This window comes from Planococcus citri, chromosome 4 (assembly GCF_950023065.1).
Source record: "Planococcus citri chromosome 4, ihPlaCitr1.1, whole genome shotgun sequence".
NCBI classification, from domain to species: Eukaryota; Metazoa; Arthropoda; class Insecta; order Hemiptera; family Pseudococcidae; genus Planococcus; species Planococcus citri.
This window is the reverse complement of record NC_088680.1, coordinates 16,282,385-16,297,275: the sequence shown is the minus strand read 5'-3', so window position 1 is coordinate 16,297,275 and position 14,891 is coordinate 16,282,385. Positions and strand designations below refer to the sequence as shown.

Genomic DNA, 14,891 nt, shown 5'->3' with positions numbered 1-14,891 from the left:
AATACTAAACTTTCCTACTCTGTCTAATCCCAACAAGTGACTATTTCACCTCATTATACACTATACAGCGATAGAAAACTCAAACACACTTCACTCGATGCAAAAGCCATTGAATATAGTTTCATTCACCTCAAAATGTAAAAAAAAAACACGAAAAAAACACAAAATCAACACATCAAAAATTACAATAGTCTACTCCAAAAGGCGACACGAAAAAACTACCTGCAAACCTCATCGTACCTCTCTGTTCCCTTTTCGAGATCCCTACTGCTGTGCTGACGCATTTGGGTCCCGGCAGATCACATGGACAATATCCAAAGCAACCATACATTTATTTAGAATACGATACTACGTAGAAATATCGTCAACTTGTCCCCTCGTTTTAAACCAAACATCCTCTCTTTTTTCTCTCTCTCTCTCCCTCTCACTCTACGCAGAGAATATCGCGAAAAACACATACAAAGTATTTTTTTCTCCTGCTCCCTTTCTCTTCAACACTAAAATATGTAGCTGTAGCACCACCTATTGACTAAGTATTGTGAAAAAGCAAAAAGCAGAAAGGCAAATAGCATCGCACATGTTTTTCAGTATACCTATAAGTATTTCAAAACACTACCTACATATGGTTTGGATTTTGGTGAAAAAATTTATTTAATGAACCAAATGATTGAAGCTGTTCTTCGCCCTTGTTTCCAAGGCAACCAGGAATCCCCAACGATTCACAATTAGAACGTTTTGTGTTGTTAATTGGATGCAGAATCCGATCACGTGAGTTGTCAATCTGAAATTTGACACGTTTCTCGCAGTAGTTCATTTCGAAAAGGGTCACTAACCCTATAGGAACAAAATTCTACCTTCTATGATCGAAATATCATCTTCGAGACCAGGTGATCATCTCAATAAAATCAACAGGTTCGTACAGGTGCTCTAAAAGGTTCGACATGGAGCCAGATGAAGAAACGAAGATAAGGGATGCAATTTCGAACTTCACCATTTATACCATTGAAACTGCCACGATGACAAATACGTACTTGGGAATTCCGTACGAGTTCGCAGAATATAATCGATATATAAGATGAATATTTTCACAAGTACGTAAGTAGTACAGTACATAGGATAGGTATAAAAATACGCGGCTCAAATTCAAACCTACCCATACCCAGCAAGCCATTTAACCCCAGCAACGAAAGTAAATCCAAAAATAAGGGCGCGTAAAATCCCTCAGGAGCTATTAGCCTTTTCGATACACTGAGCACGTCGAACAAGTCGCGAAAAAATCCACCCTTCTTGCGGGTAATCTCGTTGAAATTTCCTATATTTATGGTAAAAAGCTCGCTCGCGAATCTAACCTAACCCCCTGCATACTTCATCACCTTTACAGCAAAAAGTGAACTCGGAGCTGTGATAAATCGTGCAAACCACGTAATCGTGGTGTGTAGAGTGTCCTCAGGGGCAGCTCATCATTATGATTACGATTTCCAGGAGTACGTGAATAATTGCATTAAGGGAGTTGGGAAAATGATCGAAATAGGAGTTAGAATGAAGATCTTCGAAGTAAACGAAGGAATAATCTCGAGAATTGATCTTTTTTGCACGATTCTTTCGACCCTCTAAAACCCTGGAAGGTATTCTACAATCCTTAATCACTATCACGTGGCCATCTAAAAGCCATTATACGATCCTCTTAATCACTCTCAAATAACAAGCAATTACTTACTTCGTTTCAATAATCTCATCAAAGGCACCAAATGATCATCAAAGACGAATACACAGACTAGCACACGTACGAAGAGAATAAACCAAAGGTCGACGTTACCAACGAAGAGTATCAGGCTCGAACACGTATCCACTGCACATACAAGACGAACGAAATACTCGTAAATTCAACACTTACACCGAACCACGAGTACAGAGACTACAGAGGCACGAACCACGTCCAATACTTTAACGTCACAAACTAAAGAATGAGACTGGTACACGAAAAAACAGGGAACTGTGAATCTACGTATACGAATATTGAAGGGAGACTTGCCAGTGCGACCCCCACTGATCGTAACGATTACGAAGAAGAGAGAAACGCTATACTAGAAGGGTATGGAATGGGATGGGGGGGGGATGGTTAGCAAAGGCAGGCAGCAAGAGGGTCGAAGCGACTGAGAAAGATCTTGAAAATTTCCCCATCGTTTTTACTCGTACTCTCTATATATTGAGTTTAGAAAAGATAGTTCTCCGCCTTCATCTTTGTATCGTTCTTTCTTTCTTTTTTTTTTCATCCACCAGCCTCCCTGTTTTCTCAGCGAGTGTCTTTTTTTTTTCTTTTTAGATTTTCTAATGTTTATACGTATTTACGTCGTGATTTATTTATATGGAAAGTATTTCGTAATTTTTCGCAATTGTTTCGTTTTCGTAAAAATTCCTGCCTTTCTTGAGATTTGAATTTTTTTTTCTTGGGATCTGAATATCATTTTAGAGTGTTTTGAACAAGGAAAGGATTTAAAAGAGAAAAAAGGACAGTTTTTCTCCATAAAAATGATTAAATATATTACACAATTGCAAAAATAAGATTCTAATAAATAATACATATGTATTTTTAAAATAACGATGACATTTTCAAAAAATTTAATTGGGAATTTTTTTAAAACAAAAATAAAAAAATTCCTTTTTTGGTTTCGCTTTGAGAAATTGAAATTTCAATTACAATGAATGTTCTCTTAAGCTATCCAGTATCCAACCGTTTTTCGTACCTATTGGACACCATTTGAGAATCATTAAGGCGGAGGGAATAGATTAATTTTCATTCAATTCGGATGGGTAATTGCTGAGTAATTGCAATTTTAGTTCATTATTTTAATACATTAAATCCTAAAAAAGGGAAAAGGGGACTTGTAGAACACCTGCCGCTCATTGTACCCTGCTATACCCCCAGTCTATTCCATCACCAGCTGTGTTTCATTGTACCCTGGTATACCCCCGGTCTGTTAGCTGTAAATTCCAAGTGGGAGTGGTTTGGTGAGGCGTTTACCAAACAAATATATTATTTTAATGCCCTAACCCTCGTAGTGAATTCGTGGCTGAGTGGTTAGGGCATGTAGGTAGGAATAGGAAATTTAGGGACCCAGGTTCGAATCCCCATGAGGTAAGTAGGTAGGTGACAGATTTTTCGTAGGTAAATTGGATAGGTAAATGCTGTGGAGTTACCTATGTAGTACATGATAATGGGGCAAAAATAATGCTGAAATTGAGTTAGGAATTATGATATCATTTGCTAACTAAAAATTCATTTCATTAATTTTTTGTCTACCTATAGCCATAAGTATAGTAAGAATTACCTTGACATGAATAATTTTCAACTTTTTACTTATAATTTAAAAATTACTTCAAAATGAGTAATTAAACTAATTTTTGTACAATTGAAACATGTAATTTTTATTATCATGATTCAGTAAAAATTATTAAAACAAATGATTTTTACTATTGGTACCTATAGCAAAATTTATTAAAATGGTAATTTTTACTATACGATTACAGTAAAAATTATTGAATGGGATCTGGTACTTAATTGTGCTAAATACCAGTATTTAGTTAAATTTTTTTGTAAAAATTATACCCATATTTTTTTTCGTGTAATTTAGAGGCAATGCAAATTTTTAACATATTTTATAAGGATTTAATTCTTAATTTAGAATAAAAAGCAAGTTCTGAAAATTGGTTTGAAAATTTATAAATTTGAAGACAATGGAAATTCTAAAAAAAATAATATGAAAATTTGTATTTAGAGACACTGAGAATTCCAAAAATTGATTAAAAGTTCTGTAAGTTGCAGATAATGTGAACTTGAAAATTATATGAAATAAGTATTGTAATATTTATGAAGAAGATGAGAATTCTGAAAAATTGGAGGCAATGTAAATTCCAAAAATTGAGTAAACGTTTTACAATTTGTGGACAATATGAACTTGAAAATTGAATTTGAAATTTTTTAATTTAAAGACAATAAGAATTCTGAAAAATTATTCAAAATTTGACTATTTAGAGGCAATGTGAATTCTAAAAATTGATTTCAAATTTCCTAACTCAGCAGCAATGCAAAATTCTGAAAATTTATTGAAAACTTTATGAAATTGTAGCGATGGGGAATTCGGGAAATTGATTTGAAATTTTGTAAATTTTAAAACATTGCAAACTATGAAAAACAACTAGAAATTTCTTAATTTAGAAGCAATACAAGCTTATAAATTATTCTGAAATACCTATTGTAATTTGGAAAATATGAAAACACTGAAAAACAATTATTATTTTGAAGTAGTGAGAGTAAAGTCAGAGTTTCAAAAATTCTCATTACTGTGACATGGTTGATTCACTTATGCACTACCTAGATGTAATAACGGTTATAGCTGTAGAAAAGGTAGCTAGCTACGCACACTTTGCAGCTAAGCTTTGCTTAGCTGTCTAGTTTAAAAATTAAATTGGGAATTTTTTTAAAAGAAAAATAAAAAAATTCCTCTAAAACAGTTTTTACTTTTTTCAGCATACTTGATAATTTCAAAATGGCTATTTGGACCAGGAGGGAGAGGAGTTCAAAGTAAGCGGGAATCTTCGATCAAAAATTGAGGTCAAAACAGAAAATCGGACATAAATTCTCGTGTATAGGTAGACATTATTTTTTTTTACTCTGAAACTTCGAATGAAATCTCAATTTTAAAAATTTAAAGTACATTTAACCCTCTTACCCTCACCTCTCTTTTCGGTTCAACTCATTCAATCAAACACTTTATTCATATTTCAAACATGAGAGAAAAAAAATACGACACAAGTTTTTTCAAATGCTTAAAATTCTTAGTGATGGGGATTGTTCAAAATTGCTATCCAAGACACACCTATCGCTACCCCCCTTCCCCTCCAACCGAAAAAAAAACAACAAAAAATGGGAATAAAAAAGAATTATTACAATATTGAAAAAATACGACAATCGAAGAGAAATTTCCTGAAGTTTGACTAAAACATGGGGAAAAAACGTGTTTTTTTAGTAATTCTTGTAAAAATCCAGACTTTTTTTGCAGCTTTAGCAAAAATCAAGATTTTATTGAAAATTTTTGGCAAAAAAAAAAACAAATCAAGAATCTCTGCAAAATTGTTGGTATAAAAACAGAAACATTTTTTCTTCGCCATTTTTGCAATTTTGGGAGAAATGGAGACTTTTTGGAACTGAAATATTTTGTTTTAAAAACGATTTTTTTTTGCATTTGTGACCATTTTTGCAATTGTTGCAATTTTAGTAAAAATCAGAATTCAGAATTAGGACTTCTGAAAATGTTGGTATAAAAACAGGATTTTTCGCAATCGTTGCAAAAATCATGAGTTCATGACTAAAAAAAGGAATTTTTGTAATTTTGACGAGAAAGTAGATTTTTTTCAAGTTGAGCAAAATATGTATAAAGACCTTCTTGGGCAAACTGTTTTTTTCCTTTAAAGAAAAATACTTTTTTTGGCAACACTGAAAAAAAAATACACAGCACAAAAAACAGGATGACAGGACACATGGGCAAAAAGCACGACAAAAGTAGAGAAAACAGAATAAATAGAACTTTTAGAAAACCTGAAGTAAGTACAGGTTTCTTCAACTTCTCACTTTTAATCAAAAAAAAATTCCAATTAGTAAAATTTCGACTGTTTTCAATAATTTTAGAACACATAAATTTGCTCACCAGCTGACAAATTATTTCCAAAATTGAAAATATTCGATTAAAGTTTCAGAAGTTGAAAAATTGAGTTTTACAGAAGGAAATGTCTTCTTATCCCATCTACGAGCCTTTCAACTCTTGGCCTAATTTCAAACAAATTCCAAAAATGAGAAAATTATTCAAACTGAATAATGTAGTTACAAAAATAATGAATAATTGATGAATGCCTTTTACGTATGAAAGAAAATGTGATCTGTCACGAGAAAACCAGCTTAGTGTCCAAAAAATCGATATCTTTTTTATGGTGGAGATTAGTGGTACTTAGGGTGCTGAATCCGACTGTGGGGGTTGAAACGTTCGCGAACGATTCTCTTGACCCTAAATCTGAGGTCAAAAAAATAAAGCAACTACAGTGAAAATTGAAAAAAAAATTTTTTGATTTTCTTGAAAGGTATGTTTTGGGGAGTCGAAATGCAAATTCACAACAATTGGCCCACATTTGGAGGATTTGTGCCATATTTTGAAATTTAAGTAAGGCTTGAGCTGGAAAAATCAACTCTTTTCACCTTGAACAAATTTGTTAAGAAACGTGATAAATTTAATAATAATAACTTATTCTTCATTAATAATTCATACTCGGGTAGTTTTTGCAACATTATTTTTGGATAAAAATTCAAAAAAATCGAAAAAATTGATTTTGGGAAATTTCGATTATTGGACTTGGCAACCTTGAATGTGATGATTCTGAAAAAAAAAATATCGGGTTATGTTGGCAATCATGGGGGCCAAAAGTGGTGCAAGTTTCACGAACCTACAAATTTCAGATCGCCTGATACATAGACTCATAACTTCAAATGCCCTTCCGGTAAATTGTTAAAGTCTCGATCGAAGTTTTTTTTGATATTTTTTTTCTGATTACATATAAAATGTTTTGCTTGCGAATTGTAACTTTTATTTTTCCTGTAACCAAAGTCGCCTTTTTTTGGATTTTTTTTTGAAAATTGATCTCTTGATTTTTGATTTTTTTTTCAAATTCACTTTTGTTTTTATTTGGAAAAATTTACAAAAATTTCGTTTTTTTTTCAATTTGATTATGAAGAGTAATCGATGTTTTTAAATATGTTCAAGAGGTCTAAAAAAAATTCACACCCCCCCCCTTTTTCAAATCAGTTCACGTTCAGTTTGTGACTCTTTTGCAATAGAAAATTCCAAAAAAAAACCTATCTGTAAAGCAGCACAAAATGGGAAACATTTTTAATTCTCGAATTTTTTTCTTCAACTGGTTGTGAGGGGGAGGGCAATCTCATGAACTCCTGCTTCCTTATCATCCTTAATTCATTCAACACGAATAAAGGAAATAACTTCCATTTTTTTAGATCTTTTTTGTAGTTTGTTTTGTGCTCAAAGATCAAACAATTTATTTTGAGGGAATGTTTTGTGTTATTTTTTTTTTTTTTGAGGACGAGGAAACAGAGGTTAAAAGCTATTAGTCCGGCATATGACAATAGAAGTAATTGCACCCCCCCCCGCCGATCCTCCGGGACGACTTTTTTCTTAAAGGGGACATCCTAAGGAACATTTTAAAGCAAACTTGCCAAAAAAAAAGTTGGCCTTACTTACAAAATGGCGGCCATTTTGATTGACAGGTCAGCCAAAATCGCAGATTTTGCGTTTTAACTTTTAACATAGGACTTGCACGAACTTTTTCAAACTTTACAAAGGTAGATTGAAAGATCATACAAAAATTCATCACCTGTCAAAATTTGAAGTGCTAAAGTGCGTTTTTCGATTTTTGGTGAATTTTTGAAAATCGAATTGGGCCAAAAATGAGGGAAAAAATCAAAATTTTACCAAATTGACCGAGAAAGCTGAAATTTTGGATATACCCAATTTTCGACATGCCAAATCGATTGGAAACAATTTCAACCCGTTTTGAGCAGTTCTGGAGCCTCCAGCAGATTTTTAAAACTCGAAATTCCCACAATATTCCATCAAATTGGAGTTGTAAAGCTAAAATTTATTCTAAAAACCAATTTCAATACGCTACGAAGTACTGCAGATGAATTTCAAGTCGTTTTGGATCCTCCAGCGACTTTTTGAAAATTCCTGAAGCCTCCTGCAGATTTTTGAAACTTTAAATTTTCACAAAATTTCATCAAATGGAGACGGAAAGCTGAAATTTGCTCAACACTCCAATTTTAACAACCTCTGAAAACGACTTCTGGTGGGTTTCAAGCCATTTTAGAGCCTCCAACGACTTTTTTGAAAATTACTGGAGCCTCCAGTAGATTTTTGAAACTTGAAATTTCTCCAAAATTTCATCAAACCAAGATGGAGAGTAGAAATTCATTCTGCAAACTAATTTAAATACGCTACGAAGTTGACTGCTGGTGAATTTCAAGTCGTTTTGGAGCCTCCAGCAACTTTTTGAAAGGTTGTATGATTTTTTTTGGAAAATTGAAATTTCCTAAAAGTAGCTGGAAGCTTCAAAACCATTTGAAACCACCATGTAGTCTGCGAAGTAAATTTCAGTTTGATAAATTAATGTTGGGGAAATTTCAAGTTTCAAAAACCTACTGGAGGCCCTAAAATGACTTGAACCCACCTGAAGTCGTCTTCAGAGGGTGTTAAAATTGGAGTGTAGAGTAAATTTCAGCTTTCCCTCTCTATTTGATGAAATTTTGGGGAAATTTCAAGTTTCAAAAATCTACTGGAGGCTCCAGTAATTTTCAAAAAAGTCGTTGGAGGCCCTAAAATGACTTGAACCCACCTGAAGTCGTCTTCAGAGGGTGTTAAAATTGGAGTGTTGAGTAAATTTCAGCTTTCCATCTCCATTTTGATGAAATTTTGTGAAAATTTAAAGTTTCAAAAATCTGCTGGAGGTTTCAGGAATTTTCAAAAAAGTCGCTGGAGGCTCCAAAACGACTTGAAATTCACCTGCAGTACTTCGTAGCGTATTGAAATTAGTTTTTAGAATAAATTTTAGCTTTTTAACTCCAATTTGATGGAATTTTGTGGGAATTTCGAGTTTTAAAAATCTGCTGTAGGCTCCAGAACTGCTCAAAACGGGTTGAAAACGTTTCCAATCGATTTGGCATGTCGAAAATAGGGTATATATCAAATTTCAGCTTTCTCGGTCAATTTGGTAAAATTTTGATTTTTTCCCTCATTTTTGGCCCAATTCGATTTTCAAAAATTCACCAAAAATCGAAAAACGCACTTTAGCACTTGAAATTTTGACAGGTGATAAATTTTGGCATGATCTTTCAGTCTACCTTTGTAAAGTTTGAAAATGTTCGTGCAAGTCCTAATGATAAAACGCAAAATCTGCGATTTTGACTGACCTGTCAATCAAAATGGCCGCCATTTTGTAAGTAAGGCCAACTTTTTTTTTCGGCAAGTTTGCTTTAAAATGTTCCTTAGGATGTCCCCTTTAAGAAAAAAGTTGTCCCGGAGGATCGGCGGGGGGGGGGGTGCAATTACTCCTATTGTCATATGCCGGACTATATGAATTACAAATAAAATCGAAAATTTTCGCTCTAAAAATATACCCAAAAATAAGGCACAATGGTCAGATTACAAATTTCGACTCAGCGCCCCAAAATGCTTAACAAACCATACCCACTTTGCATTATCAGTTTCTTGAAAATCTTCTTCAGAAGGTATAAGACCTATTACCTATCGATGCTTGGAGAAAATGATTATGTGCTTCGTGGTGTTTTTATCTTATCACCTTTCCTCCCCTCGCTCCTGTTCCATCCATTGGTCTTAAAATAGCAACAATGTTCGATTAAACGATACAGAATTTTTATCTAGCTAATCAAACCATCAATAAGAAAATAGGTACGAGCTACGTGTTTTTGTATTCTAAAATATGGACGACATATTTCTTCGAAGAATGAAGTGAAAAATAGTCTCGATATCGTTTCGGCATTCACTCGCATAAAAGCTGATCTATGACACCGGAAACGATTTCGAAAGAGTTATTTAATAATAATTTTCGAAATGATACGAAATAAACTTGTACCCTAATCCAATTTGAATATGACGCTGTAAGAATGATTTTTTTCAACATTCTGTACGAATTACGAAATCACTAGATTCTAGTTCCAGTTTTCCTTCCGGACCCCCCCCCCACCCACCCCCTAAATCAATTGAGTCCCATTTGTAATATTTTTTATCGAATGGAATAATCGATTTTTTAAATGCTTAGAAGTTGAAATAGGTACGTTCGGTCTACAAAACCGTAAATATTCGTCGAATGGACAGACTAAGAAGCTTAAAGCCACCGACTACAATATCGACGCCGCCGAATCGAAGCCGAAAACTCGTAAATCTCATCGTGTTACGTTTCAATGACCTCATAAGGAAAAGAAAAAAATTGCCCAACAAGAACGAAAAGGAAAAACCCACAAGCCTTCGAGGTAAAAGGAGCAAGGGAGCGATATGGATTGAAAATTGGAGAGAAAACACGTTCGACGCGTCAACAACTCTGTGAGACAGCATCGAAAGGGGAACCGAGATATCTCATTTTCTTCGCAGCTTTTACCGTTTACGTATAGACTATATGGCAAATTTCTCCTAACGAGGCGGCGAGATTACCATCGCACCCTGTACTGCACTCTTCATCCATTACGAACCACCTGCGCTGGATACAAGGATCGAAATCTTCGCCTGAGTCTCCTAAAATGATACTAAAAGCGATACACTATTACGGTGATGACTGTAACTCACACGGAGAAGAGATGGATTCGACGACGACGAAGGGGCCAAACACCATGACCAGGACCACGTCCTAGAAGAGAAAGTTGTACATCTACATACGATACGCCCGTAGTAGTATTCGTCCAAGTCGAAAACTGAATGAAAAAAAAAAGGTTCGAACAGGGTAGATCGCGGTCCCGTCCTCCCTGTCCAACCCACACACGCACAAACACACTCGCTATACAGTCTGGGAAGAATATCAGGGGATCGCAATCGGCTACCCTCTTGTTATATTCTAAAATTAACCCTCGTGTCGAAGCTGTGATGAGGCGACACCGACAGCAAGCATCGTGTAGGATTCGGAATCGGAACCCTCCGTTTTTATAAACCCAACCTCTCCGCCCCTCTCTATACTCTGGATAGTGGATGGTGTTTTAATTCGGGTGCCCCAGGCTAGAACCCCTGTGCCTTGCGTTTTAAATCACATACTACGAGTTTGAGTTGGAGTTGCCGTTCGCCAATCGATATCACTTCGTCTGCAGCCGATCCCGATCGAATGCTGTAAAATATGAAAATTTCCTCCCGCAGTTATTATTACGAGGTCGGGGAGACTTATTCTGCGTAGATGGACGGATCAAAGAAACGTTACGATGGTATTTCCACGAACCAAGGGGTACGTTGGAAGCTACATTTTAGTACGGTATCGTTCTACCGGAGGAAGATTTTGTAGTACGAATTGCATAACGGTACTTTTAACATTTTTTTTACCTTCGTAACTGTGAAATAATTGACCTTGTTGGGAAAAAAGAGAAAGATCAACCCCTCGAGGAGTCGAAGCATTAGTCGAAGTCACCAACTCGCCAACGAAATACGAATGCTTATACCAGTCTATTCATTGAGAACAATACCCAGGCGTTTAAAAAGGAATAAGGACACGAGTGACCTTTTTTTTTTTCAGTTTCAGTGAATGTTTTTTTTTTAACCATTAGATCTTACAAGTTGCTTTGTAAAATACAAATCGTTGCTTTATTAGGAAAAGGTCGTAACTACAATTTTTATAAAAAATGAGATAGTGGTATCATAAGAAAGAGAATTTTGTCCTCTACATGATGCAACACTTGAAATTGAATTTCGATGTTTTTTGTTCTCGTAATAGCCGAAAACAAATGGTTTTAAATACACGTTTTCAAAACCGTTACAATGAAAAGGTTCTAAATGATATTGTTTCTCAGATTGAACCTATTTCTTTTGATTTTTGTAATTTGTTGGTAAGAAAAGTCATTATAAACACATAATTTCACATAATTTCACTGATAAATTGCAGAAAATCAACCTCATCACCTTAAGGATATCGTTCCTGTGTAATTCTTATGGGCTTTTGATGAAAAAAGCTTGACTTAAGGTGAAAGTTCCTTTGTTGAATTTTACTTTTTTCAGTTCAGAGTTCCTCAAATAAAAAAATGAAAAATCAGTGCTACCAGGATGTTTATTTTGGAAATCAGCAGGAAATTGATTGCAATAACCAAATGTTCTCTTACCTCATCTAAAACTATCAAGTGTACTTGATAGAATGCTCTTTAAAAATTAAAATGCATATTCTGAGAAATCAACTTTCATGTAGTTACGACCTTTTCCTAATAAAGCAACGAAATACACAATTCGAGACTAAGAATAGAATAGGTACCTGCTGTAATATTATTCTGAGTACTTCTTGGAAAAGCTAATGGAATAGTGACTGTAGTTGAACAGATTTGTTGTAATGTGATTTCGCTGACCAAGATCTAGAGTTTCTTATTCTTCATGATAGGTATATGAAAATGGATCGGTATAAGACGACTTCGATGCAGAGAAGGATACGAGGAGGAGGGAACAAATACCTCTTACGTACAAATGACGTGTGCGAAATGAATGGAATGATTCAATATTTGAAGTCGTTCTCGTATTTCTTCAAGTATAGTTCATTTGTAGCGATGAAATTCAGTCATTTATTAAAGATGTTTGGAGCTGTGGATTATTTTTTTGAGATTTTGTGAATTTTATTTCGAAAATATTCGTTGACCATTGTAGTATTTAGCACCATTTTAGGTACTTGATTCTGGGAATTTTCAAGTCGGTCTATTCTGAATGAAAACTACATACATGTGAAATTCGCTCACCCCGACCACTCCAACGTCAAAACTTTTACTATTCGGAGGCTGCTGCAGTTTCTCATCATTATAGAAAATGATAGTTCCTGACGAAACCAAGCGTAACGCAACCGGCGCGGCGCGGCATCGCGGCACCCCATTTTCTTATACTCTTACACCGGGTAAAGAAACCCCTTCGTTTGTATTCCCCGATGACGTAGCAATTGCGGAATTTTCCATCGAATCTGCGGGTGTGATATTTGAAGCGAAAAATTACGAGTTTTTGGTGTAATTTTTTGCACCAAAGCGAAGGGGGGATTTTTTGTGGAGGAAATCAATGACGACGTTATATTTTTGAAGAGATTATGTCGCTTGAATTTTTTTCTTGGTGGGTTTGAAGCTCAATGTGTGTATCTTGATAGGGAGTTGAGTAGTTTGAAGAAAGGTAGGTAGGGAATAAGTCAATGGAGAGGCCTGTATCAATCAAATCAAATCAAAGGTGGAAACTTTCGTGTCATCCATGTCACCTTTCTGACATGCGAGATTTCATTACGACATGCGTCGACAGTTCTAGAAAAAGGCATGACTTCAGTCATTTTTGACATATAAGGTGAAACTTTTTAAAAATTTTTAGTAAAAAATGAGATTTATTTGCAATTTTTGGTTTTAAAAAAGTGAAACCTTTGGGTGATTTTTGGTAAAAAAAGCAAGACTTTGACAATTCACAAAACAACAAAATTTAAAAAAAAAGAGAAAATTTCTAAGTAGCAGTTTAAAAAAAAAATGGATTTTATGACAAAAATGAGACTTTTTTGCAATTCTCTGCAAAAAGAAAGACTTATTTTTTTAGTGACTTTAGTGACCGAAAAATAGCAGAAAAGTGACCAAAAATTTGAGAAAAAGTGACCAAATGAGAAATAAGTGTATATTATTAGTCGGGAAGCCCGCATAAGGATCTATTGCACCCCCCCCCCCGTCAATCCAGCCCTTGTCCTCAAAAAAAAGTATTTCAAGTGCTAAAGTGTGTTTTTCGATTTTTGGTGAATTTTTGAAAATCAAATTTAGACCAATAATGAGGGGAAAAATCAAAATTTTACTAAGTTGACCAAGAAAGCTGAAATTTGGGATATAGGTACCCTATTTTCGACACGCCAAATCGATTGAAACTGTTTCAACCCGTTTTGAGCAGTTCTGGAGCCTCCAGCAGATTTTTGAAACTCGAAATTCCCACAAAATTTTGTCAAATGGTGTTGGAAAGCCAAAATTCATTCCGCAAACTAATTTTGATACGCCACGAAGTCGACTGCAGGTGGATTTCAAGTCGTTTTAGAGCCTCCAGCGTCTTTTTGAAAATTACTGGAGCCTCCAGTAGATTTTTTAAACTTGAAATTTCTCAAAATTTCACCCAATGGAGATGGAAAGCCGAAATTCATTCAGTAAACTAATTTTAATACGCTACGAAGTCGACTGCTGGTGGGTTTAAAGTCGTTTTGGAGCCTCCAGCGACTTTTTGAAAGGTTTTATGGCGTTTTTTGGAAAATTGGAATTTCCAAAAAGTAGCTGAAAGCTTCATCTCGTATTGAAATTAGTTCGCGAAGTAAATTTCAGCTTGCTAACTCCATTCGATAAAATGTTGCGAGAATTTCAAGTTTCACAAATCTGCAGGTGACTCCAGTAATTTTCAAAAAGTCGCTGGAGGCTCCAAAACAACTTGAAATCTACCTACAGTCGACTTCGTAGCGGATTGCAATTAGTTCGCAGAATTAATTTCGGCTTTCCATTTCCATTTGATGAAATTTTGGGAAATTTCGAGTTTCAAAAATCTGCTGGAAGCTCCAGAACTGCTCAAAACGAGTTGAAACAGTTTCCAATCGATTTGGTAGGTCCAAAATAGGGTATATACCAAATTTCAGTTTTCAAGTTGAATTTGGTAAAATTTTGATTTTTTTCCTCATTTTTGGCCAAAATTTGATTTTCAAAAATTCACCAAAAATCGAAAAAGGCATTTTAGCACTTGAAATTTTGACAGGTGATAAACTTTTGCCTGATCTTTCGATCTACCTTTGTACGGTTTAGAAAATATCAGCTCTATCTAATCACATGGTCTCACATTTTTAATGTTGAGCAGTTGATTTTTAATTTTTTTAAAGTAATGATTTAATGATTCTGAAGGATTTTCATGAAAAATATTGATCGTTTCCTAAAATTTTGCACTTTTTCTTTTTTACACGACAAATCTTCTAAAAAAATTTTGTGACCATTTTCGCCGAAATAGTGACAAAAAGTGACTTGCAAGTGAAATAGTGACTTAGTCACTTTTTAAGTGACCGAATTTCATGCTTGAAAACATTCCCTTAAAATTAATTTTTGAACTTCGAGC

General features: G+C 34.7%; 1 protein-coding gene across 5 annotated transcripts in view; it reads right to left on the bottom strand.

Annotated features, from left to right (window-relative positions):
- LOC135844178 (zinc finger protein 582-like) overlaps positions 1-14,891 on the bottom strand; it is a 30,384-nt gene that overhangs the window by 10,809 nt on the left and 4,684 nt on the right. The window contains exon 1 of one of the 5 annotated variants that reach the window (XM_065362319.1): positions 1,718-2,461. The exons of the other annotated variants lie outside the window; for them this stretch is intronic. The gene's annotated coding sequence lies outside the window, so the exon portion shown is untranslated. Of the gene's footprint in view, positions 1-1,717; positions 2,462-14,891 lie in introns of those variants that run through there. 5 annotated transcript variants of the gene reach the window in all.